This window comes from Saimiri boliviensis, chromosome 7 (genome assembly GCF_048565385.1).
Source record: "Saimiri boliviensis isolate mSaiBol1 chromosome 7, mSaiBol1.pri, whole genome shotgun sequence".
NCBI classification, from domain to species: Eukaryota; Metazoa; Chordata; class Mammalia; order Primates; family Cebidae; genus Saimiri; species Saimiri boliviensis.
Window position 1 is genome coordinate 92,121,146 of NC_133455.1, and position 27,779 is coordinate 92,148,924.

The window sequence follows — 27,779 nt, forward strand, 5'->3', positions numbered from 1 at the left end:
CTAGTGCAACGTGCACTCCAGGCTGCTCCATCCGTTTCCCTTGCTACTTCCATGGAGTAAATAATGTACAGAAATAGACAATTACACTTGAATTGAAACCAAAAAGAATAAGTAATTGAGTGTTACAGTCTCTTCAACAGAATTCACTCAGGAAGACATTTTAAAATAGTCACATCTTTTGATCCAGTAGCTTTTATTTTAGTATCTCCCCTATCAAAATAATCAGAGATGCAAACAATCATTTATTTATGAAAATGCTAGGCACCACATTTTTTTTTTTTTTTTTTTTTTTTGAGACGGAGTTTCGCTCTTGTTACCCAGGCTGGAGTGCAATGGCGCGATCTTGGCTCACCGCAACCTCTGCCTCCTGGGTTCAAGCAATTCTCCTGCCTCAGCCTCCTGAGTAGCTGGGATTACAGGCATGTGCCACCATGCCCAGCTAATTTTTTGTATTTTTAGTAGAGACGGGGTTTCACCATGTTGACCAGGATGGTCTCGATCTCTCGACCTCCTGATACACCCGCCTCGGCCTCCCAAAGTGCTGGGATTACAGGCTTGAGCCACCGCGCCCGGCCGGCACCACATTTTTTTAAGTGGTGGGAAATTGTAAACAACAACGTAGACATTCAAAAATAGAGAAATGGCTAAATAATATGACTCTAAGCCATGAATTTTAATTCAGGTAATACAAATCATCTTTTCAAAGAACATTCAATGACATGATATTATATGAAGTGAAAAAAGAGTGGGACAAAAGCATGCTATAAAACATTTAGTAAGATGGTGATTTTGTAAAGTATTTCATTTTAAATATCCATGGAAAAGGCTGAAAGATGTTTTCCTCTTTATTTTAATAACATATTTTTATTTTTTACATCAAACCGAAAAAAGTATTTTCCCAAAAACATGAAAACTTCCCCCTCCATAGATCACCATTATTTTTAAATATATATATATTTTATTTCACTTTAGGTTCTGGGGTACATGCGTAGAACATGCAGGATTGTCGCATAGATAGATACGTGGCACTGTGGTTTGCTGTCTCCATCCCCTGTCACCTGTATCTGTCATTTCTCCCCATATTATCCCTCCCCAACTTCCCTGCCCCCTGTTGTCCCTCCCTTATACCCCACCAAAAGACCACAGTGTGTGATGCTTCCCTCCCTGTACCCATGTGTTCTCACTGTTCAATACCTGCCTATGAGTGAGAACATGCAGTGTTTGATTTTCTGTTCTTGTATCAGTTTGCTGAGAATGATGGTTACCAGATTCATCCATGTCCCTACAAAGGACACAAACTCATTGTTTTTGATGGCTGCATAGTATTCCATGGTGTATATGTGGCACAGTTTCCTTGTCCAGTCTATCGTTGATGGGCATTTGGGTTGGTTCCAGGTCTTTGCTATTGTGAACAGTGCTGCAATGAACACACCTGTACATGTGACTTTATAATAGAACAATTTATAATCCTTTGGATATATACCCAGTAATGGGATTGCTGGGTCAAATGGGATTTCTAATTTTGAGGTCCTTGAGGAATTGTCACACTGTCTTCCACAATGGTTGAACTAATTTACTCTCAAAGCTAATCCAAAGTTAAAATTTATTTTAATAAAAAGATGTTCACTATATTTTAAGTCAAAATAGCAGAATTGCAAAATGTTTAGTACATTCCCATTTTTGTAAAACATTATATAGTTATTTAATTGGAAATAAGTCTAGAAGAATATAAGCAAAAAATTAATAATGGTAATCTATCAAAGGGCTAATATCCAGAATCTACAAAGAACTAAAACAGATTTACAAGAAAAAAACAAACAAACCCATTCAAAAGTGGGCAAAGGATATGAACAGACACTTTTCAAAAGAAGACATTTATGCAGCCAACAAACATGAAAAAATGCTCATCATCACTAGTCATTAGAGAAACGCAAATCATCTGGTATTGAGATACCAGTTAGAATGGCGATCATTAAAAAATCTGGAGACAACAGATGCTGGAGAGGATGTGGCGGTTCTTCAAACAGCTAAATATACTGTTATCATATGACCTACAAATTCCATTCCTAGGTATACTCCTAAGAGAAATGAAAACACATATCCACACAAAAACCTAAATGCAAATTTTCATAGCAGCATTATTCAAATCACTAAAAAGTAGAAACAACCCAAATGTCCATCTACTGATAAATGCTTAAATAAAATGTGGTATATCTGTACAATTGAATATTATTCAGGCATTAAAAGGAAAGTAGTACTGATACAGCGTGTATTAAATTAGAAACATTATGCTAAGCAATGCCAGGCACAGTGGCTCACATCTGTAATCCCAGCACTTTGGGAGGCTGAGGCAAGTGGATTGGTTGAGGTCAGGACTTGGGAGACCAGCCTGGCCAACATGGTGAAACTCCATCTCTACTAAAATACAAAAATTAGCCAGGCATGGTGGTGGCTGCCTGTAATCCCACCTACGGGAGAGGCTGAGGCAGGATAATCACTTGAACCTGGGAAGCGGAGGTTGCAGTGAGCCAGGATTGTGCCACTGCTCTCCAGCTTGGGTGACAGTGAGACTCCATCTGAAAAAAACAACCACCACCAAAAAACAAAACAAAAAAAAACCATTATACTAAGTGAAAGAAGCCAGACATAAAAAAGCCACATACTATATTATTTCGTTTATATGAAATGTCCAGAATAGGCGATCTATAGGGACAGAACAGAGAGAAGTGGTTGCCTAGGACTTGGAGGAGTGTTGTGGGAAAATGGGGAGTGACTGCTAATGCGTATGGGCTTTCGTTGTGGGCTGATGAAAATGTTCTAAAGTTGATATAATGATCACACAGTTCTGTGAGTACACTAAAAACGATTAAATTGTATACTTTAAGTGGGTGAGTTGTATGGTGTTATAGGTTGATTTGTGTCCACTAAAAAGATATGTTAAAGTCCTACCCTCTGTACCTTGAATGTCACCTTATTTAGAAATGGGAAATTTGCAGATGTGATCAAGTTAAGATGAGGCCAAACTAGATTAGGATGGGCGCCTAAATCCAAGAACTGGTGTCCTTATAAAAGGAGAGAGATTTGAAGACACGGAGGAGACACGGGGAAGAATGCCATGTGATGACAGAGACAGAGTGAAGCAATGGAGTTACAAGCCAAGGAACACCAAGGACTTCTGACAACCACCAGAATATAGAAAGGAGGGAAACGATTCTTCCCCAGAGCCTTCAGGAGCATGCTACTGCTGACATCTTGATTTTGGATGTCTAGTCTCCAGCACTGTGAGAAAATAAGTTATTTTCAATAAAATAAAACAATATTCTGTAAATTTTGTAAATGTAAAATAAAACAAAATTCTGTAAATATTTAATAAAACAATATTCAATAAGACAGATTCAGTTTGTTTGTTTGTTTGTTTTTTGTTGTTGTTGTTGTTTTGATATAGGGTTTCGCTCTTGTTACCCAGGCTGGAGTACAATGGCGCAATCTCAGCTCACTGCAACATCCGCCTCCTGGGTTCAAGCAATTCTCCTGCCTCAGTCTCCCAAGTAGCTGGGACTACAGGTGCGGGCCACCATGCCCAGCTAATTTTTGTATTTTTAGTAGAGACGGGGTTTCACCATGTTGACCAGGTTGGTCTCGATCTCTTGACCTCGTGATCCACCCGCCTTGGCCTCCCAACGTGCTGGGATTATAGGCATGAGCCACCGTGCCCGACCCAATTCTGTGGTTCTAATCTACCCAGTTTGTGGTAATTTGCAGCCCTATAAAACTAATATATATGGTATAATATGGTATATGAATTATATCCTAATAAAGCTGTTTTTTTAAGAGCTCTGGGTTTTTGTCTTAAGTGGAAATGTGTATACTCTCTTGGTAGGGAGCATTGGAAGTCTAGAAGGCAAAAGGCAAAAAGGAGGCCCTATTCATGCAGACTTCTGGGGGACACACCATTATGTCTTACACATATTCAACGTCTTTGCCACCTGGAAGTATAAATCAGTTGTTCCCATTTCCCCTCTGAAAAGGTCTTTTATTCTTTCTCATCTCAGGAACCCTTCTCTCACCTGTATTTAATTCTGTCACTGAGTCACAGACAGTACAGTCTTGCAGATATGATCAGGATGAGACCATCTTTTTTATTCTTCATTTATTTTCTTGGTTTATTCCAGATTCTCAGATTCCTGCCACAGATTCTGACAGATTTCCAGGGAAGAGCCTGCACTAGAAGACAGTATTAAACACTTTGCATTTTTCCACACACAAAATTTACCCCCAAATAATATTCATGATACCATTCAAGGAATATTTGTATTACTTACATCTCCCAAGAGGAAGGGCACACTGCACCACACCACACAGGACCACATGGGAAGCACCAGGCTTTGGCCAGGAGGCAGAAGCAGGAGTGAGGCGAAGGCACAGGCCGGAGTTCTTACTGGAATTCTGCAGCAAATGCAAGGCAGAGCAGGGGAAACAGTTTAGGACTGGCTAGTTTGAATAATTCCAATAGGCAGTGGGCTACAGGGGTGGTATTTAGTTGCCTGGTACCTAGCCCTGTGATGATTTAGGGCAGGGCAAACAGTGGCTTGGTATGTGAGAGTTAGATAAGAAGGTGTGTAGAGCCACAGCCTTGGATCAAGTGGTCTGCACATGAGTTTCCAGCAAGCCAGGACAGAGGTAAATACGATTTACCATATTTACTTATGGTTTGGCTCTGTGATTAGTGGATACCAAACAGACATATAGAATCTAAGAAAATGCAGTTAAAGCGGAGCCCAATACCATTTACCTTCAGACTGAGTCCCTTACCTACTCAAGTACATTGACTGACAAGTTAACAGCTGAATACTGTTCCCTGATTGGTGCTTTAGCCCTGGAAACTAAACTTTGATTCCTTCTCTATCCAGTCATTCTCTCTCCCTTTAGGCTCCCTGAAACTGCATCCCACCCAACTGCCTGTCCTTCCCACAGGTCTGATCATATATTCAGTGAAAAATTAAAACAAAATTTAGCAGCTCCCAGCTGACCCCAAGATAAAATGTTCTTTGTAAATGATTTACATTTATTTTTGAATAAGTGATGGAATACAGTTGCTATATGGAAGGAAAAGTATCCCCTCACTCTTATCCTCAGTTCCCTTCCTCCAAGTTAACAAGTGTTAACTATCTTTGGTGGGTCTTCCATAGATTTTATTCACATATAACAAATACATACAATCTCCCACCACCATTACCATTTTTTTATCCAAATGTTCACATACAAACACTGCTGCACCTTGCTTTTTTCTTCTAACAGTATATCTTTGCCATCAACCTATATTAGGCAAGGAGCTTCCTCATTCTTTCAAACAAGCATAGTATTGCATTTAAATGTATCATAAATTACTTAATGGGCACAATGTCAGTTATTCGGGGGATGAATACCCTGAAAGCCCTGACTTGATCTCTAGTCAATCTATGCATGTAACAAAATTGTACTCGGAGCTCATAAATTTATACAAAAAAATAAAGTTACCATAATTTAACCAGTTCTCTAGTGAAAATGTTAAGGAGATTTTCAACTTTTTGCCTTACAAACTGATGCAATTAATAAGCTTATTCACATATAATTTTGCACATTTATGAATATATCTGTAGGAGAAAACCTTCAAAGCAGTATTTCTGGTCAATTATGCTTTTGATAGGTGTTTTGAAATTGATTTTTATAGAAGTAGCCACATTTAAACTCCCATCAGCAATATATGCAAATTGTTTATCCTCCCCATCATTAACACAGCATGTGCAGCATTTGCTGCCGGTGCCCAGCTCACATTCCTCAGATTGACAAGTCTCAGTGTGTTTCTGAGACTTCAGACTGTCAATATCCATGCAGTCTCTGTGCCTGAGAGTCCCATCCCCAACTGAACAAGGCATCTTGAGGGATTATAGGAAGGTCAGAAGCACAGAAAATGAACACCACTACCCTCAACCCTCCAACACACACACAAGGCACAAAGAGCAGCATTTATCCCTGACTTCAGCTCCATTATCTGTCTAGTGGGCTAATTCTCAGGTTTGTATGTTACATTACCTCCTAGGATTTTTCCACAGGGTAGCTGGTAAATACTGTACCTTCACTGGCTCCCTTATCTTTCCTATGGCATTTCCCTACTTCTCTTTCTAGTATCCCCTCCCAGCTGACTAATTTGAATTGCCATCCTAGGATTATTTTTGTTTGTAATTAGTATCAGGCAAAAGTAGGGGTCAGCAACGTTTACCTTCCAAAGATAATTGAACCCCTTCTTGTTATTTGATCTGAATATTCCTACATCTCTTTCATCTTCATCATAATGTTGAAATTTTTCGGGCTAGTGAAAACTAATCTCTTTAAAACCATGCAACGTTAATTAAAACCTTAAAGCAGATGTCTGTGCCAGAAAAACAAAATCAGCAAATCACTTAGTTTTAAAATAAGAATATTTCCCTTAATCTCAGCAGGGATCCTCAGAGCATGCATATTCTTCATGTAGGTTGGCACTGAAATTATCTTGGGGCCATGGAGAAGAAAGGAAAACAACATGTTGATTTTCAGAGGAAATTTTAAAAGATGTATACTCTTAAAGGCATCATAATCTGTTTTCAAAATAACCTAACAACTAATAAGTAAAATAACATGGTGGGGGAATAAATGAGACTTCACTTAAATGTGTTTCACTATTGAGGCAATTTTTTTTTAATAGGAAAGAGAGAAACCCACTAGCTAATAAATCAGCTTCTTAGAGCTTTAGTTTTATTTCCTCTGAAATGAGATTATAATTCATAGGAGTGTTTGATGATTAAATGAGCTAATAGATGTAAAATACTGAGCACATTGCCTGTCACATAATACTCAGTAATTGGTCATTATTCTTACAGAAACAGTTTCCACTCATGTGCCCTTATCTACTCTAAAAGTAGCCAGGGAAGAATACATCCCACGAAAGGACTAGGACGGCCTAGGGAAAGGAAGTAGCGCACCGCATAAAGGATTCATAAGACAAAAACTCCGCATCTCAGGACAGTGCAAATCAAGAAGACAGCATAGCCTCTTTTGCCATGCTTTGCATTGCTTGGGCTACCCAGACTTCTATAAATGTGTACAGTGGGCATCACAGGAGTTACTACATAGAGGGGTAGACTGGCTTATTGCCAATGCTGGAGTAGGCATCTTTTCTCTAAGATAATTATTTTTGCTACCACTACCTGACACTATCACTGTTAATGTTACCAATTCTAAAAACATTATTTAAAGTTGCAACAACAATGCCTCTTCTTCAGAGCAGTCTGTGCAATGGTTATTTGTTTAAAGCAAAATTTGAAGGGAAGAGGTAGAGGGCAGGCAATGAGAGTTAGTTGATATAGAGAGAAGTTACTGGATCTATCATGGCATCTACAATGGCATAGTAGAAAGAGAACTGGACTAAGAACCAGGTAGGCGGAGTTCTAATTCTAGCTCTTCCAATGAGAGTTTGTGAAGTTGGGCAAACTATTGCTTCCCTGCTGGCCCCACTAAAATTTCTCTTAGACACTGAAGCAGAGGGATAGTTAAGAATTTAAAATATAACATAATCTGCTGCTCAGGTCTTCTAATGATTCTCTACCTCACTTGGAAAAAACAAATTCATACTACAGTACTTAAGATGGTGTGGTGTTCATGTTATAAACACTCTCCCAACCTCCACCTCTCTTTCCTTATTGTAGCTGACAGCCCCTAATATGGTTCCCATGATCCCCACCTCCAGGTATCCATGCCTGTGTAATTCCCTCCCCTTGAGTGGGCAGGACCTGGACATGTTTTTAATGAATAGAATACAGCTAGGATGATGGGCCATTACCTCTGTGATAACCTCACACGAGACCGTAACCTCTCTTGCTAGGAAACTCTCCCATGCTGGTGTTGAGGAAGCAAGCAGCCATGATGGGAAGGCCCCCACAGCAAGGAACTGAGGGCAGCTTCCAGACAACAGCCAGCAAGAGGTTGAGGCTCTCCAGCCAAGAGCTTGCAAAAATTTGAATTCTGCCAACAACTACTTGAGCTTGGAAGCAGATTCACAGATGAGCCTCCCATGGGAACCCCACCTTGGCCAATCCCGTGATTGCAGCTTTGGAGAGGACCCAGCTAAACTGTGCCAGGTTGCTACATTTGTGGTAATATTGTTACATAACAATAGATAACCAATACACTTCTCTTCCACTGCACTCCTTCTCATCCCTGCACTGGGCCTGCTTGCTGCTCTCCCCACATGTCAAGGCTATTCCCTCCTCAGGGCCATTGTACTATCATGTCCTCTCCCTAGGAGGCTTTTAACCCAGCTCTTTACCTAGCTGACCTTTTCTTGTCATTCAAATCTTAGCTCTAATGTTTATTCTTACCTAACTCATCTAAATAGGCATTCTGACACTAGCACATCACAATGTTTTCATTCTCTGCGTAGGACTTTTTACTACCTATAAAAACTCTTTATTCTGTTTCTTCACGCTAGAAAGTGAGCTATTTGAGAGCAAGAACCTTGTCTATCTTGTTTCCCACTATATGCCTAGAAACTAAAATGGTGCTTGGTACTATAGTAACATTCAATAAGTACTTATTAATTATCATTGAATGAATATTGGGCAGTATTTAAGCTCCTTCCCGAGCTCAAATAGTCGCAGGTCCATAGTCTCAGGTCAAATATGTCCCAAGGGTACATATGCAAAGATTTGCATTTTAACAATATTTGTGGTACAGTGAACAGAAGATAATCTGAGTGTCCATCACTGGAAGAGTAGATTAGAAATAGATTTGCATGTTACAACATGGCTGAACTTAAAGCATAATGCCCAAGACTAGGATGTATATGATGCACATTTTTTTGTAAACAAAAATACACATGCATATGAAGATACCTGTTTTGTAAGAACTGTATACATGAACAAGCAATTTCCTTCCTCTCCTATATTTGCCTATAGGAGAGGAAGGAAATGGAAGTAGGAAATGGGGTTAATAGGGAATAAATAAAACAAGAGAAGGAACTTGCTCAGACTAATGATGATAATGTGCTAGGAATTGAGCTGTGTGATTAATTCAATCTTCTTCATCAGAGAGCCAAAATTAAGGCAAAGCAACATTGTGTGACTCAGAGATCATAGGTGATAGCCAAAGGTGTCACCAGCTTAAATGTAAAAAATGTTGGATTAAATACCGGAAGGTGACCTACACTGGGAGTCTCACATCATTCTTCACTCCTGCCCTTCCCTAGCTCTCTTATGGAACCCAGGGTCTGGGTGCTTCCAAATTTTCTCTCAGTTTAGTCCCCACCCATCTTAGTTTCCATCATGATTAGACTTCAGTTTAATTTTCTTGGCACTGTTGCTTCACAGGCTCATAATGCCATGCTCTTGCAGTAGGATGTGCACAACGTACGGTTATCTCTCTGTGATGTTAGACCTATTAATGACCAGTGCCACCAGTTTTTATGTTAATGCCTCTCTGGTCATTTTGCTTAGCTAGGGCTAATTTTCTAGTACATTCCTCAGGAAGAGTTCAAGGGAGCAATATTCCCTGAGATCCTAAATGTCCATAACAATTTATCTGTAGGCCTTATGTTGAAAGCCAACTAAGCACAATATAGAAATTCTTGGTTCACATTCTCGTTGCTAACACATATCTTTCAGATTTTTGTGTTACATCATATACCATATATTCTTCCCACTCGTAACCTGTCAAACTCTGTTCATCCACCTATATACCCCGTTGTGGCTTTCTACTCTATGAAACCTTTCCTCTCTCCTCCTGACAGAGTTAACTTTTACTTTGAAAAGTCTTCTTATGCAGCTTTACATTTTCTCTATTATGTGACTTAATACATCTTATATAGCTACAATTTGTTAAGGACTTACCATGTGCCAAGCACAGCTGAGCCATGCTATGGACCAATTGTATGTAGTATTCTATAATTATGTTACATTTCTTATACATCTTTGTTTTTGCTCTGGAATTGAAAAATGGCTGATGTTTTTGTTTGCCTGGTTTTCTAGGCAAACAAAATCTCATCTAATCTTCTTGTATTCTAAGCAAACAAAAGAAATATATTAGTGTCACTTTTTTCTCTGGAGACAAATTTAATTTTCTTTTTTTGAGACGGAGTTTCGCTCTTGTTACCCAGGCTGGAGTGCAATGGCGCGATCTCGGCTCACCGCAACCTCCGCCTCCTGGGTTCAGGCAATTCTCCTGCCTCAGCCTCCCTAGTAGCTGGGACTACAGGCACGCGCCACCATGCCCAGCTAATTTTTGTATTTTTAGTAGAGACGGGGGTTTCACCATGTTGACCAGGATGGTCTCGATCTCTCGACCTCGTGATCCACCCGCCTCGGCCTCCCAAAGTGCTGGGATTACAGGCTTGAGCCACCACGCCTGGCCTCAGTCTTACATTTTTAAAAAAGTTTTCCAGATAGCCATTTTTATATTTCTTAAAGTGCAATTATGAAAATACCAAATGCCAGCACCTAGTACAATGCCTGACATATGGAAATAGGTGCTGAGTGCATGAATTTTAAAAAAACAAATGAACTTCAATCCCCAGTCTACCACTCTAAGTTTAGAGATCAAAACAGCTGGCAACAGGCTTCATAAATTTTCCATTGCCTTCTTGTGCTTAGAAATAATTACTACTAATTCAGTTTTAAAAGTTCTTTTAAGTAATATAACATGCTTTTATGTTGTTTACATAGACTCATTTTTCCTAAACCAATAAATAAATAAGCAGCATTTACTCACATAGCCTTACATATATGCTAAAATTAAACAGAAAACGACACCTAGTCTGCCCTAAATGGCAAAATAGCAAGTGAAAAACAATGTAGCAAGAACTACATGCCCACTGCATGTACTAAATCATTTAATACTCATGACACACTGTAAACTAGTGGCTGCTGTCATCCCCATTTTATAGAAAAGGAAATTAACTGGAGGCAATGGCACGCACCTGTGATCTCAGCTACTCAGGAGACTAAGGCAGGAGGTTTACTCAACCCCAAGAGTTTGAGACCAGCCAGGGTAACATAGTCTTGGGGGAGTGGGGGAAGGAAATTCAAACACAGAGAAGCTGGATTTAATATTTTTCAATTTTTTTCCTTCTATCAATTTTTTATCATGACTTTTATTTTCAGGAGATCTTTTTATCCTCTACATATGCCTTTAAGAGAGAGAGAGAGAGAGAGAGAGAGAGAGAGAGAGAGAAACACGGTCTCACTAGGTTGCCAGCCTGGACTCACACTCCTGGCTCAAGAAAGCCTGCCAAGTAGCTGGGACTACAAGTACATAACACTGAACCTGGCTTGCTGACATATGGCTTTTAAAAAACATCTCATTTTTTCTTCATGAATGTAATAGCTCCTTCTTGTTGTTGTTGTTGTTGTTGTTGTTGTTGTTGTTGTTGTTGTTTTGAGACGGAGTTTCACTCTTGTTACCCAGGCTGGAGTGCAATGGCGTGATCTTGGCTCACCACAACCTCCGCCTCCTGGGTTCAGGCAATTCTCCTGCCTCAGCCTCCTGAGTAGCTGGGATTACAGGCACGCACCACCATACCCAGCTAACTTTTTGTATTTTTAGTAGAGACGGGGTTTCACCTTGTTGACCAGGATGGTCTCGATCTCTTGACCTCATGATCCACCCGCCTCGGCCTCCCAAAGTGCTGGGATTACAGGCTTGAGCCACCGCACCCGGCCCTTTGTAATAGCTCCTTTTATCTCTCCGAGACCATAACTTGTAGGTCTTAACTTTTCTGATTCCTCTGTTGCCTCTGTTTCCTCCAAATTCTTTTATATTTGTTTCATCTCTGTTTCTTCCTGCTGGAAACTTTCCTCAAGTGTCTGGTGATTCTTACCTATTTATTTATACCTAAGAATGAGGCACTAAAACCTAATAACAAAACGTTTGTGGAGAAGTGCAATGTATTAAATTATAGACTTACTGCAGAATGATTGGGTAGGGCCCCAGCTATTCCCTAGGGGAAACTCCCAGAAATGTGTCAGCATCTCTAGGTCTTTTTTCTAGGGGCGGCCATATTCCCAGGAGAAATTCTCCTTCCAGTTCCATACTTGGTTAGGCATTGTAGATGCCAGCATTCTAAGAGTCATGTTAAGGATGGAGGCTTTAGAGTCTTACTTTGATATCTATCAGTTTCCACTTATTTCCCCTACCTTCTGCATAGCTTCCTGCCTTTCATCTATGCCTGAGTTTGAGTTCCTCAATTCAATACCTTTTCATTTTCTGCTGGGTTGGGTTACTTGTCCATCTATGGTAATGGAAAGGGATGTAAGAGCCTAACTGCTTCATTCACAGATACTCAATCCGTCTTTTCTGTTTTCAGGCTCACGTCTCACCCCTACCTTCAGAGATGACTGATACCACCTATTCCTGAGATTTACCGGGGTTTTAAGGCAGGGTTTTCCTTTCTGGCTTCCACTCTCTGCAGGCAGTATCATTTCAGCTTTCTCTGGTCTGCTAGATCAGTTAGCAATTGCAAACTGATTTGGTGGCTTCCAAAATTTAATTAGCATCTCTCAACTGTTCTTCTACCTCCTCTGTTGTCTCCATGTTTTTTTTTTTCTCTTAGATTTATGCCTTTTAAAATCTCTTTAGTGTCATCTAGGTGAAAATTCAGGAAGAAGCAGAAAGAAATGCAAGTATCCAATCTTCCATGTTTAGCAGGAAACCTGTGCTTTTAACTTCTCTGTTACTCTGTCTCTATGTATAGCTTGCATGGCTATCCCCCACATAGACTATGATTTTCTTGAAGGCAGAGACCTGAAAATAAAAACATTCTGACACTCCTAGAAAAAGGTGAAATGTGCTGTAGTTATGGCAACAAGTAACCACCAGAACCAGTTCTAAACTGGTTTAATGGGCTGGGTATGGTGGATTACACCTGTAATCCCAGCATTTTGAAAGACTGACATAGGAGGTTCATTTGAGCCCAGGGGTTTGAGGATGCAGTGAGCTATAATTGCACACTGTACTCTAGCTTGGGCAACAGAGTGAGACCCTGTTTCAAAAAAAAAAAAAAAAGAAATAAAATAAAATAGTCTGGTTTAGTGGATTGATGGCAGCTTACCTAAGTAAACACACTTCTGAAATCTAGCCGGAAACAGCCCTGTGCTTTTGAAAGCCAGCCAACCCACAGCAATCTTGTCTAAACAATCAGGTTTCCCTAGCTGGAAACAACCAACCCACTCCCACCTCTGAAAGTCTACCAATCCCCCAACTTCATGCTCCACAAACTTCTATAGACAGTCAGCTCCTTGCCTTACTGAAGGAGACCGTGCAGCATTAGATTCAGCTTTTTGTTTCAGATACTGAGTGGTAGTGTTTTTCTTTGTCAGATCGCAGCAATCACAGTGGTATCTGTTGCCTGGAAGGTAATCAGTGGGAAGACAGGAGAAACTGCAGAGGGAAACTGTAAATGTGTCTTAAGTGAAGGGGCCTGGGCTGTTTGTCCTATGCAGCCCTGTGGCAAGGCAAAACCAGGTATAAATTTTGTTCAACATCAACTCTTCAATTCCAATTCTTAAGCACCCCAGGTATAAGAAATATAAACATCTGCATCCAGAAGCAATTATGTTTGCCTGCCACTTTTCATTCAATATTGTTAACTGCAAATAATTGTGAAAGAAAAATATATTGGAACCCCAAAATCACTAAGCTAAAGGGAAAATTTAAGCTGGGAACTGCTTAGGGCAAACCTGCCTCCCATTCTATTCAAAGTCATGCCTCTGCTCACTAAAATAAATGCATATCTGATCGAGTCCTTTGGAAAGACTAATCAGAAACTCAAAATAATGCAACCCTTTGTCTCTCACCTACTGGTGACCTGGAAACCCCCTCTCCGCTTCAACTTGCCCTTTTACTTTGAGTTTCCCACCTTTCCAGACCGAACTAATGTTCATCTTACATATGTTGATTGATGTCTCATATGTTCTTAAGAAACTCATTTTCTTTTAAAATGCTTCCTGCAAAAGATTTTAAAACAGAAAAGTTGGGAAATTTAAAAGGAAAATATCTTGGAACCCCAAAATCACTAAGCTAAAGGGAAAATTCAAGCTGGGAACTGGTTAGGGCAAACCTGCCTCCCATTCTATTAGAAGTCATCCCTTCGCTCTCTGCTTGCCTCCTTTGCAAAGGCTAATCAGAAACTCAAAAGACTGCAAATGTTTGTCTCTCACCTACCTGTGCTCTGAAGCCCCCTCCTTGCTTCCAGTTGCCTTACTTTTACTTCGAGTTGTCCTGCCTTTCTGGACCGAACCAACGTTCATTTTACATATGTTGATTGATGTCTCGTATCTCCCTAAAATGTATAAAACAAGCTGTGCTCTGACCATCCTGAGCACATGTCATCAGGATCCCTGTGGCTGTTGAAAATTTTTGGTTTACAACTCTATATGGTTAACTGTTTTCTGTATCCCAGTTCAAAGAAGGGAAGGAGAATCTCCCATCAACGGATATCACATGTACAAGATCGAAAGCAGTTCTAACAGATATAGCAAAAAATATTCTATATGGAATGTAATATATTATTGAGTTGAATGTTCTCTAGGCAACACTAAACCACCAGGAGAAGATGTTTAGAACTTAACTATTTTCTGAGAATCTGAATTCATTTACCTCTAGGACACCTAACATGATGCAGCAGAAGTTTCTTCTAGGAATCTAAAGGGACTATATGGAGGAAGTTATATTCAAGAAAAACAGGACTGTGAGGCTTAGGGTACCATAGAGGAGGCAATAATAACAAGCAAAAAAGGTTCCATTTAGCAAAAGAAATCTGAAGAGCACAGTGTCTTGCACCAGGCTCCACTGAAGCCTAGAGTAAGGCAAAGATGTTGGGAAAGTTAGACTGCAGGGAGAGTGGGGCCACTGCAGCCCCTCTGACTTTCTTTCCCCGGACTTTCTCAACATCATTTCCTGCTCCACTGTCATTGCAGCTGCAGGTCCTGGCTCCAGGGTGGTGGCCAAGGGCTCAGGTGGAGCTGGGCCCTACGCATCTGCACCTTCCCAACATGAAAACTACTACAGGCTGCGAGTCTTGCCTGTTGGTCCCCTGAGGGTCTCAGATGCTGCCCTAGCAGAGGGATGCCCCTTTTGCCAGGGCATCACCAGAAGCAAGCTCCAAGGATGCCTATTAAATGTGTTACATGAATTCTAAATAAATAAATCTTACTTTTGGGAAATATTGTCAGTCTCTAAGAGAGAGTGTATTTTAAAACATTTTTTTTTTTTTTTTTTTTTTTTTTTTTTTTGAGACGGAGTTTCGCTCTTGTTACCCAGGCTGGAGTGCAATGGCGCGATCTCGGCTCACCGCAACCTCCGCCTCCTGGGTTCAGGCAATTCTCCTGCCTCAGCCTCCTGAGTAGCTGGGATTACAGGCACGCGACACCACGCCCAGCTAGTTTTTTGTATTTTTAGTAGAGACGGGGTTTCACTATGTTGACCAGGATGGTCTCGATCTCTCGACCTTGTGATCCACCCACCTCGGCCTCCCAAAGTGCTGGGATTACAGGCTTGAGCCACCGCGCCCGGCCGCCAACATTTTTTTTTTTTGAGACGGAGTTTTGCTCTCGTTACCCAGGCTGGAGTGCAATGGCGCGATCTCGGCTCACTGCACCTCAGCCTCCCAAGTAGCTGGGACTACAGGCATGCACCACCATGCCCAGCTAATTTTTGTATTTTTAGTAGAGACGGGGTTTCACCATGTTGACCAGGTGGTCTCGATCTCTTGACTTCGTGATCCACCCGTCTCGGCCTCCCAAAGTGCTGGGATTACAGGCGTGAGCCACCGCACCTGGCCATAAATCTTATACTATAATTTTAAATTTGTTATTTCTCCTTATAGTTCCACCTGTTTTTGATTTGTGTATATTGAAAATCTGTGGTTGGTTTCACATAAGAACTTAACTGTTAGGTCTTTTTGGATAAATATTTGTTTTACCATTATGAAATGTTTTTCTTTATCCCTTTTAGTCTTTTTCATCAGTAGTACTATTCTGTTATTATTTGCCTGATATTTGTTTTTTAATATATATCTTTAATCTCACCTTTGTACATCATTTGAAAATAGCTTAATATTTTCCTTTATAGTCCTATTTTTTATTATAATGAACTATGAGGAAAAATTTTTTTTTTTTTTTTTTTTTTTTTTTTTTTTTTTTTTTTTTTTTTTTTGAGACGGGGTTTCGCTCTTGTTACCCAGGCTGGAGTGCAATGGCGCGATCTCGGCTCACCACAACCTCCGCCTCCTGGGTTCAGGCAATTCTCCTGCCTCAGCCTCCTGAGTAGCTGGGATTACAGGCACGTGCCACCATGCCCAGCTAATTTTTTGTATTTTTAGTAGAGACGGGGTTTCACCATGTTGACCAGGATGGTCTCGATCTCTTGACCTCGTGATCCACCCGCCTCGGCTGGGATTACAGGCTGGGATTACCTCGTGATCCACCCGCCTCCCAAAGTGCTGGGATTACAGGCTTGAGCCACCGCGCCCAGTCAGGAAAAAAATTTTAAGGCACCAAAACTTTGGGGCACCAAGAGAAAGAACCAGCGAGAGTATTTGTTTTTCCCTTTATTTTCTAATTATCTTAACCAATGCTAGAGATTCCTCAAAAAGTTAAAAATAGAACTATCTTATGACCCAGCATTTCTACTCCTAGGTATGTACCCCAAGAGAAAGGAAAACACGCATCCACACAGAAACTTGTACACAAATGTTTGTAACAGCATACTCATAATACCCTAAAGTCAGAAACAACAAAATGTCCATCAGCAAATGCATGGATAAACAAACTGGGAGTATATATATATATATATACAGTGGAATATAATTTATCCACAAAAAAGAATGAAGTACTGATACATCCTATGACTTGGATGAACCTCAAAAACATTACACTAAGTGAACGAAGCCAGACACAAAAGGTCACATATTGAATGATTCCTTTTGTATGACATATCCAAAATAGGCAAATCCTGTAATAAAAATAAAAAGCAGATTAATGGTTAACTGGGAATGAGGGGAGGGGACAATGGAGAGTGAGTATTTAATGGTACAGATGTTTTGGGGGGTGATAAAAAGTTTTGTAACTTCAGGGGGCCGGGCGCGGTGGCTCAAGCCTGTAATCCCAGCACTTTGGGAGGCCAAGGCGGGTGGATCACAAGGTCGAGAGATCGAGACCAACCTGGTCAACATGGTGAAACCCCATCTCTACTAAAAATACAAAAAATTAGCTGGGCATGGTGGTGCGTGCCTGTAATCCCAGCTACTCAGGAGGCTGAGGCAGGAGAATTGCCTGAACCCAGGAGGCGGAGGTTGCGGTGAGCCGAGATCGCGCCATTGCACTCCAGCCTGGGTAACAAGAGCGAAACTCCGTCTCCAAAAAAAAAAAAAAAAAAAAGTTTTGTAACTTCAAAGAAGTAGTTGTACAACATTGCAGGTATGCTAAGTACCACTGAATTGTATACTTTATAATGGTTAACTGCATGTTATATGAATTTCACCTCAACAAGAAATAAAATCACCCTCTGCTAGTATGATGGATTAATTTTTGCAAACTGGTAAGCAGTTCTGATCTTATGATGTTGTTTTTGTTTGTTTGTTTTTATTGAGATGGAGTCTGACTCTGTCGCCAGGCTGGAATGCAGTGGCATGATCTTGGCTCACTGCAACCTCCGCCTTCTAGGTTCAAGCACTTCTCTCACCTCAGCCTCCCGAGTAGCTGGGATTACAGGCACGTGCCACCAGGCCTGGGTAATTTTTACTAGAGACAGAGTTTTGCCATGTTGGTCAGGCTGGTCTCAAACTCCTGACCTAGGTGATCTGCCCACCCCAGCCTCCCGAAGTGCTGAGATTACAGGCATGAGTGACCATGCCTGGCCAAATCTTATTATCTTGACAGTGAAAGAGGATCTTTTCCTGCAATTTATAGCCAAACCGGTGGGTATAACCAAGTGTCTGCTTCCAAGGGAGAAAGCGTTCTAACTCTTTTTATGACCTATCAGACGCAAAATTTATGGTCTGTAGCAACAGTCAGTTGGAATTCTAGTATCTGAGTTATGCTGAGGGGCAGGCCTAATAGTTAGGCTTTTCTTTTTTAGCAGCAACATTAAATAACAGTAAGAATAATTCCTGGATAGAGACAGAGTTCACTTAGATATTTGGCAAAATTTTCCATGTTCTTATCTCATAATACACATGATTTATCTTCTAGAAGAAACTACATATCTTATTGGCTGTGATATTTCATGGCTCATTTTTCCAGACTCAGTGTTTATTTTAATTTTTCCCAAGTGACTTTAGACATACAGTCACAGCTCTTCTGTCCTAAGCACTGCTCCTGCCTCTTGCAGACACCTCCAAAGAAATACTCCCTGGACTTTTGAGGGGTGGAAGTTGGAGATATTTGCAAGGGCTTCTTGGTATATTAGTTTGCTTTTGCTGCATCCTAAATTACCCTAAAACTCAGAAGCTTAAAATAACAATATTCTTCAACTCACATTTCTGCAGGTCAGCAATTTCGGCTAGGCTCAACCTGGCAGTTTTTCTGTGGTCTTGCTCATGAATTCACAGTCAGCTGCCAGATATGCAGTCAGTTGGCAGTTGGCTGGTACTCTGGGTAGGCAGGGGTTGGAGGAATCCTAAGTAGCCTCACTTGCATGTCTGGCAGGTGGCCAGCTATCAGCTGGGGCACCTTGGTCATTCTCCATATGGTTTCATCTTCCACCAGGCTAGCCCAAGCTTGTTCACTTGGTGCCAGTGTCCAGAACTCACAGTGTCACTTCTATCACATTCTTTCAGTCAAAGAGAGCCACAAGGCCAACCTAGATTCAAAGGGGTGGGGACACATCTCCCAGCTCTCTTGTTGGGAGATGCATTGTGAGCATTTTTGCAATGAACTACAACTGAACTCAGTATTCCTGCTACAGTAACCTACTGCTTCTCACACAAGTTGCTCCCAGATACTATCCTGGCTTTGACAGCCTCCAGGCATGATGCCCACTTGGCCACTGATTCTTTGTGATCATGCTCTTCTTTCCCTCAGCTGTTTGGGTTATCAGTTTCCTCTTTCTTCTGATTCTGCATGGCTTTAGTCTCAGAAAATTCCCGTAGTTTCTCATCTATTGATAATTTTCTTCTTATTTTTTGAGCATGGCTGTGTATTCACACAGAGCTAGTGTAACCATATGATTTATCATTCAAATTGTGACTTCTAAGAATGAAATGGGACACTATAAATAATCATGCTAGGATACCAAGCATAAACTGAGGTGTCTCTGCTTAAAGCCCAGGGGTTATAAACACAGGCTCTTGGACCCACATTGCTTGGGTTGGAATCTCAGCTCTGCCAATTATTTGCCAGTTCCTTAAACCCTTGGTGACAGTTTTCTCATCTATTAAATGTATATAACAATAGTCCCCACTTTAGAAGATTTTTGTGAGGTTTAAATGAGTTAACTTATATAAAATATGCATTACTTTTGTATTATGTCTAAGCTCTCAAGTGGATGTGGGAATTACCTTCATTTAATATTCTATCATATTCATGTATAAGATAAAGTTATTTCATAATCTTTATATAATAATCAGAGTTTTTTTGTTGTTTTGTTTTGTTTTTTGAGACGGAGTTTCACTCTTGTTACCCAGGCTGGAGTGCAATGGCGCGATCTCGGCTCACCGCAACCTCCGCCTCCTGGGTTCAGGCAATTCTCCTGCCTCAGCCTCCTGAGTAGCTGGGATTATAGGCACGCGCCACCATGCCCAGCTAATTTTTTTTTGTATTTTTAGTAGAGACGGGGTTTCACCATGGTGACCAGGTTGGTCTCGATCTCTCGACCTTGTGATCCACCCGCCTCGGCCTCCCAAAGTGCTGGGATTACAGGCTTGAGCCACCGCACCCGGCCTATAATAATCAGTTTTAATGGCTATATACAATTTCATTAAAGGTTCTATAATTTACCTGAAAACCCTTTTGTTAAATATTTAGATCATTTACACTTTTCCCTGTTGGGAACCCAGGCTAAGCTGCTGCAATCAAAGCAAAAGATTGCATCAGCCTCCCGCCAGAAGCATACCACGGACGTGGTGGCGGGCCACCAAAGATCACGCACGGCTGCACCAATGGGATCGCTGATCACGTGCGGCTGCACCAATGGGATTGCTGATCACGTGCGGCTGCACCAATGGGATTGCTGATCACAAGCTGAGCACTCGCTTTTCAACCTATCAGAGCCACTTTCCCCTCCCCTCTCCCCTCTCTATATAAGGAACCCATTTTGAAATAAATTTTGCAGCTTGATCAGAACTTTTGTCTTGCTGCCATTCTTTGCGCCTCTTGTCCCATCCCTTCTCATCCACGATAGGTTTGCCCGGGTTCCTGTCTGTTGCTCTGCGGGCCAGAGCAAGTGGCGCCCAGACGTGGGGCTCGATGCTTTCCTTCGTGGACCGCCGTCCCCGTTGACCAGTTCCCCGCACGGAGCACCGCGGACCACCCGACCGCGAGCCGACTCCTGGAGTTCGTCCCTTGTTTCGACGGCGGCATTCTTAAGGTAAGACCCCATCATGGGACAAGCATCTTCACATAATGAAAATGATCTCTTTATAAGTCAGTTAAAAGAGTCTCTCAAGGTGCGTAGAATTCGGGTTCGTAAAAAAGACCTTGTCTCCTTTTTTAGTTTCATTTTTAAAACATGTCCCTGGTTTCCCCAGGAAGGATCTATTGACTCCCGTGTTTGGGGACGTGTTGGTGATTGTCTGAATGACTATTACCGTGTTTTTGGTCCTGAGACTATTCCGATCACCACTTTTAATTATTATAATTTAATAAGGGACGTCCTTACTAATCAGGGCGACTCCCCTGACATTCAACGCCTCTGCAAGGAGGGTCAAAAAATTCTTACTAGCCACTCCCGACCTCCGTCTAGACAGGCCCCCATAACAACCATCACCTGTGAAGAGGCCCCCTCTCGCCCTCCCTCTAGGGCCCCTTCTACCTGCCCCTCGGTTGCGATCAATATTGATTCGGACGGTACAGGACAATCTTCGCTGTACCCCAACCTTGCAACCCTTACAGACCCCCCCATTCAAAATTCTCAGACACACACACACACTCCACCCCAACATTCGCCCTTGCTTACTGATTCTAAAGTTTTACATAACTTGGGTAGTCAAGATGATCAACTAAATTCCGCCGATCAAGCAGATCTGGAAGAGGCAGCTGCCCAATATAACAACCCTGATTGGCCCCAACTAACTAACACCCCGGCATTGCCACCTTTCCGGCCGCCGCCCTATGTTCCTACAGCAGTGCCCCCAGTGGCAGTCGCGGCTCCGGTCTTACATGCCCCCACACCAAGTGCTTTTGCCCCCTCCACAGCTCAAAATTTATCCAATAAAACCTCCATTCAAGAAACTGTAGTCATCCTCAAAGAAATCCAGACTTTAGCTTCAGAATTGTCCAATTTGGCCCTTCTACCTCCCGCGGGAGTTATGGCTTTTCCCGTTACCAGAAGTCAGGGACAGGTTAGTTCCAATACCATGGGCCGAGGGTCTCCTCACCCTGACACGCACACCATCCCTGAGGAGGAGGAAGCAGACTCCGAAGAATCTAACTCAGAGGATGAGGAGGAGAAAAGCTCAGAGTCCACCGAGCCTACATACACCCATACCTATAAGCAGCTAAATTTAAAGACAATAGAAAAAATAAAAACTGCTGTTGCCAGTTATGGTCCTACTGCCCCATTTACTATGGCCTTACTAGAAAATCTCAGTGAAAGATGGCTCACTCCTAACGATTGGTTTTTCCTGTCCCGTGCTGCGCTAAGCGGCGGTGACTTCATCCTTTGGAAAAGTGAGTATGAGGAAACCGCAAAGTGCTTTGCAGAGCGCAACGCACGCAAAGCCTCCTCCAAAGGATGGACCCTTAAAAAATTTCTAGGCACCAGCCCTTACCAAAACAATGACAAACAGGCCCAATTCCCCCCAGGGCTTTTAACCCAGATTCAGTCCGCAGGCCTAAAAGCCTGGAAGCGACTCCCCCAGAAAGGAGCGGCCACTACTTCCCTTGCAAAAATCAGACAAGGCCCAGACGAGTCATACAGTGATTTTGTAAGCCGCCTCCAGGAGGCGGCAGATCGCCTTTTTGGCTCCGGGGAAAGTGAGAGCTCCTTTGTAAAGCACCTAGCCTATGAAAATGCTAACCCCGCTTGCCAAAGTGCAATTCGGCCTTTTAGGCAGAAGGAGCTCTGCGATTATGTTCGCCTCTGCTCTGGTATTGGCTCTGCCCATGCTGTTGGCCTAGCCATAGGAGCTGCCCTCCAAAATCTTGCCCCCGCACAACTGCCTGGAGCCCAGGCCCGCCTTTGCTATAATTGTCACCAACCCGGCCATCTTTCAAGGAACTGCCCCCAAAAAATACAACCGCCTGCCCAACTGCCAACTCAACCTAATGCCCCACAAGCCAGCATTATAAAAAATTTAGGTCCCACAACAAAATGTCCCCGCTGCAAAAAAGGATTTCACTGGGCTTCAGAATGCCGTTCTCGATTAGACATTAATGGACAACCCATTATTAGGCAGGGAAACTTGAACAGGGGCCAGCCCCAGGGCCCCACTACCGGGATGAACTCCGGGGCTTCACAGTTCACCCCCCAATACCGCCAACCAACCCCTGCCCTCCCAGTAATCAGCCACGCCGCTACGTCACCGACCTCTGGCGAGCCACAGCGGGCAGCGCAGGACTGGACCTCTGTACCACCTCCGACACAATACTAACTGCCCAAAATAGCCCACTAACACTTCCGGTTGGAATATATGGACCCCTACCACCCAAGACATTCGGCCTCGTACTAGGCAGAGCCAGCTCTACCCTTCAGGGGATCCAAGTTCTGCCTGGCATATTGGACAATGATTTTGAGGGAGAAATCCATATTATTCTCTCTACGACAAAAGATTTAGTCACCATCCCAAAGGACACCAGACTAGCTCAAATAGTCATCCTCCCCCTCCAACAAGTTAACTCCAATTTCCATATGCCCTCCCGCGGGGCTAGTGCTCCTGGGTCTTCTGATGCCTACTGGGTCCAACAAATTGCCCAACAACGGCCTACCCTGGAACTTAAATTAAATGGTAAGCCTTTTTCTGGCATCCTTGATACAGGGGCCGATGCCACCGTTATATCTTACATTCACTGGCCAAAAAACTGGCCGCTAACGACCGTTGCTACTCACCTGCGCGGTATTGGCCAGGCCACTAATCCTCAACAAAGTGCCCAAGTACTTAGGTGGGAAGACTCTGAAGGTAACTATGGTCACATTACCCCTTATGTCCTCCCTAATTTGCCGGTCAATCTCTGGGGAAGGGACATCCTCTCTCAAATGAAACTTGTCATGTGCAGTCCCAACGATACTGTCATGACCCAAATGCTAAGCCAGGGGTATCTCCCCGGCCAAGGGTTGGGAAAAAATAATCAAGGAATCACCCAGCCCATTACTATTACCCCCAAAAAAGACAAAACAGGCCTGGGATTCCACCAAAATTTACCGTAGCGGCCATTGACATTCCTGTACCCCACGCTGATAAAATTTCCTGGAAATCTACGGACCCTGTGTGGGTTGATCAGTGGCCACTTACATATGAAAAAACCCTCGCTGCCATTGCGTTAGTACAGGAACAGCTCGCAGCAGGACATATTGAGCCTACAAATTCTCCGTGGAACACCCCTATATTTATCATTAAGAAAAAATCAGGCAGCTGGCGCCTTTTACGGGATCTAAGAGCCGTTAATAAGGTTATGGTCCCCATGGGAGCCCTTCAGCCTGGTCTTCCCTCTCCTGTAGCCATTCCCCTAAACTATCACAAAATTGTTATCGATCTCAAGGATTGTTTCTTTACCATCCCCTTGCACCCTGAAGACAGACCTTATTTTGCCTTTAGTGTCCCTCAAATCAACTTCCAAAGTCCCATGCCTCGTTATCAATGGAAGGTTCTGCCACAAGGCATGGCCAACAGTCCCACGCTGTGCCAAAAATTTGTTGCTGCCGCCATTGCCCCAGCAAGAACCCAGTGGCCAGAGGCCTATATCCTCCATTATATGGATGACATCCTTCTTGCTTGTGACAGCGCCAAGGCAGCCAAAGCCTGCTATGCTCACATTATATCCTGTCTTACCTCATATGGGCTAAAAATTGCTCCAGACAAAGTACAAGTGTCTGAGCCATTTTCCTATCTAGGATTTGAGTTGCACCACCAGCAGGTTTTTACTCCCCGAGTCTGCTTAAGAACTAATCACTTAAAAACCCTTAACGATTTCCAAAAATTACTCGGAGACATTCAGTGGCTCCGACCCTATTTAAAATTGCCCACCAGTGCCCTTGTTCCCCTTAACAATATTCTAAAGGGTGATCCAAATCCTTTATCGGCTCGGACACTAACCCCGGAAGCAAAGCAATCCCTAGCCCTCATCAACAAGGCCATCCAAAATCAAAGTGTTCAACAGATTTCGTATAACCTTCCCCTAGTACTCCTCTTGCTCCCAACTCCCCATACACCCACCGCGGTGTTTTGGCAACCAAACAGTGCAGACCCTACTAAATACGGAAGCCCCCTCCTTTGGCTCCATCTACCTGCCTCCCCATCAAAGGTCTTACTCACCTACCCTTCGCTCCTCGCCATGTTAATTATTAAGGGTCGGTACACTGGCCGCCAACTGTTTGGCAGGGACCCCCACTCTATAATCATTCCATACACCCAGGATCAATTAACCTGGCTCCTGCAAACCTCTGACGAATGGGCCATTGCTTTATCCTCCTTTACAGGAGACATAGACAATCATTATCCCAGTGACCCTGTTATCCAATTTGCCAAGCTTCACCAGTTCATATTTCCCAAACTTACAAAATCTGCCCCAATTCCTCAGGCCACGCTAGCTTTCACTGATGGATCTTCAAACGGGATTGCTGCATACGTTATTAACAGCCAACCCATCTCAATAAAAACCCCCTACCTGTCAGCTCAGCTCGTCGAACTCTATGCTATCCTCCAGGTATTCACAGTTCTAGCTCACCAACCGTTTAACCTGTACACTGATAGTGCGTATGTCGCTCAATCAGTCCCTCTTTTGGAGACAGTCCCCTCTATCAAACCCTCAACCAATGCAACCCCGTTATTCTCTAAACTACAACAACTAATTTTAAACAGGCAACACCCCTTTTTTATTGGGCATCTTCGGGCACATCTAAAGCTTCCAGGACCCCTAGCTGAAGGCAATGCTTTAGCAGATGCTGCCACACAGGTTTTCCCCATTCTAAGTGACTCCATACAGGACGCTACCCAGGCTCACACCTTGCATCACCTCAATGCACACACCCTTCGCCTACTCTATAAAATCACCAGAGAACAGGCCAGAGATATTGTAAAAGCCTGCAAACAGTGTGTCATTGCCACTCCTGTACCCCATCTAGGTGTAAACCCTCGTGGTTTAGTCCCCAATGCCATTTGGCAAATGGACGTCACTCATTTCGCCCCCTTTGGAAAACAAAAATTTGTTCATGTCACTATTGACACCTTCAGCGGTTTCATTTTAGCCACCCCCCAAACAGGTGAGGCATCAAAAAATGTTATATCTCATGTTATCCACTGCCTTGCTACCATAGGAAAACCACACACCATTAAAACCGACAATGGCCCAGGATATACTGGAAAAAATTTTCAAGACTTTTGCCAAAAACTCCAAATTAATCATGTTACCGGTATACCATACAATCCCCAGGGTCAAGGCATAGTTGAACGAGCACATCAAACTCTAAAGAATGCCCTAAATCGCTTAGCCCACTCCCCCCTTGGGTTTTCCATGCAACAACCTAGAAACCTTCTCAGTCATGCTCTATTTCAACTAAATTTTCTACAGCTTGACACTCAAGGTCGCTCAGCGGCTGACCGTTTATGGCATCCCCAAACTTCTCAGCAACAGGCTGCAGTTATGTGGCGTGACCCTCTCACCAATGTTTGGAAAGGCCCTGATCCCGTCCTTATATGGGGACGAGGCTCCGCCTGCATATACGATCAAAAGGAGGATGGCCCACGTTGGCTCCCTGAACGACTAATCAGACATATCAATGATCAGACAACCCCCTTAAACAACAGTCCAAGTAATCTAAATACAGACCCAGGGCCAAAAAACTCGCCCTGAGGACCTCTTTTCCTTTTCTTCCAGGAAAAATGCTTTGCATCCTCATCCTTCTACTGCACTCATGCCTCTGCCCAGTCACGAAGGGAGGACTTGGGAAACCATCCGGAGACATTTACTCTGCCCTCTTCGGAGCGCCATGCGAGTGTAAAGGAGGGGTTGAAACTAACCATGCCATTCCCACAAGTTACACTCAGGTAACAGATTGTGGAGACAAAAGTGCCTATCTTAGCTATAACACCAATATGAGGGGAGCATCTTCACCTAAGTGGCTTTGTGTGCCCAAGCCCCCTAACATACCGGTCATTAATGGCCGCCCAGGCTTGTGCCCAAGCGAGTGCAAAGACTTTAAACTTCAAATGCACTCCTCCTGCTATCAAAGTGCCTCGCAGTGTACCAAAGGCAATAATACTTATTTTACTGCCATTCTACAAAGAACAAAAAGCTCCTCAGTAACCAATCCTGTCACCAGCGGCCTGCAACCTCATGGGGTCCTCCAGGCTGGATGCGAAGGCACGGTTGGCCAATCTGTTTGTTGGAATCTGCAAGCTCCTATTCATGTCTCCGACGGTGGCGGACCCCAGGATACTGTGAGAGAGCTTCTTGTACAAAAACAAATGGAGCTTATTATTAAAAGCCAATTCCCTCAACTCTCCTACCACCCCCTAGCTCACCCAAAACCACGAGGAGCTAATATTAATGCACAAATGCTTGATATTTTGTCAGCCACCCACCAAGCCCTCAATATCTCCAACCCCACCCTAGCCCAAAATTGCTGGTTATGCTTAAATCAAGGTACTCCCATGCCCCTAGCTTTCCCTGTCAATATATCCAGTCTTAATGTCTCACAAAATAATTGTACCCCCAGCTTACCTTTTAGAGTCCAGCTTATGCCTGTCCAGACATACCCTTGCTTCTTTAAAGGTGCACAAAACAACAGCTATGACATTCCAGTTGGCATTGTCAGCGTTGCTAATTGCTCCACCGTTTCTAACCATAGCGAGGCCCTTTGCCCCGGCTCAGGCCAAACTTTTGTTTGCGGCAACAACCTCGCCTTTACCGCCCTGCCTGCAAACTGGACAGGGTTATGTGTGCTAGCCACCCTCCTGCCAGATATAGACATTATTTCTGGCGATGACCCTGTCCCCATCCCTACCTTTGACTATATCGCAGGGCGGCAAAAACGAGCCGTTACACTAATTCCTCTACTAGTAGGATTAGGTATCTCTACAGCAGTCACCACTGGTACGGCAGGACTCGGGGTGGCTGTCCACTCTTACACCAAACTCTCCCATCAACTTATTAGCGACGTCCAAACTTTGTCCAGCACCATCAATGACATACAGGACCAACTAGACTCCCTAGCTGAAGTAGTCTTACAAAACAGAAGAGGCTTAGATCTACTCACTGCAGAACAGGGAGGCCTCTGTTTAGCCCTACAGGAACGTTGCTGCTTTTATGCCAACAAGTCAGGAATTGTCCGAAATAAAATAAAAAATCTACAGGAAGATCTCGAACGAAGACGCAAGGCACTCGCCGATAATCCCTTCCTCA

At 43.0% G+C, this 27,779-nt stretch overlaps 1 long non-coding RNA gene across 3 annotated transcripts in view; it reads right to left on the reverse strand.

Moving 5' to 3' along the window:
- Positions 1–867: 867 nt before the first annotated feature.
- The window catches only part of LOC141585161 (uncharacterized), a 73,230-nt gene continuing 46,318 nt past the window's right edge, over positions 868–27,779 (reverse strand). Inside the window, exons 2-4 of one of the 3 annotated variants that reach the window (XR_012518516.1) lie at positions 4,323–4,446; positions 4,068–4,224; positions 868–1,417 (exon numbers count right to left, since the gene is read on the reverse strand). This is a non-coding gene — a long non-coding RNA (uncharacterized LOC141585161). Of the gene's footprint in view, positions 1,418–1,639; positions 4,225–4,322; positions 4,447–27,779 lie in introns of those variants that run through there. The other 2 variants (XR_012518515.1, XR_012518514.1) reach the window with 2 other exon arrangements.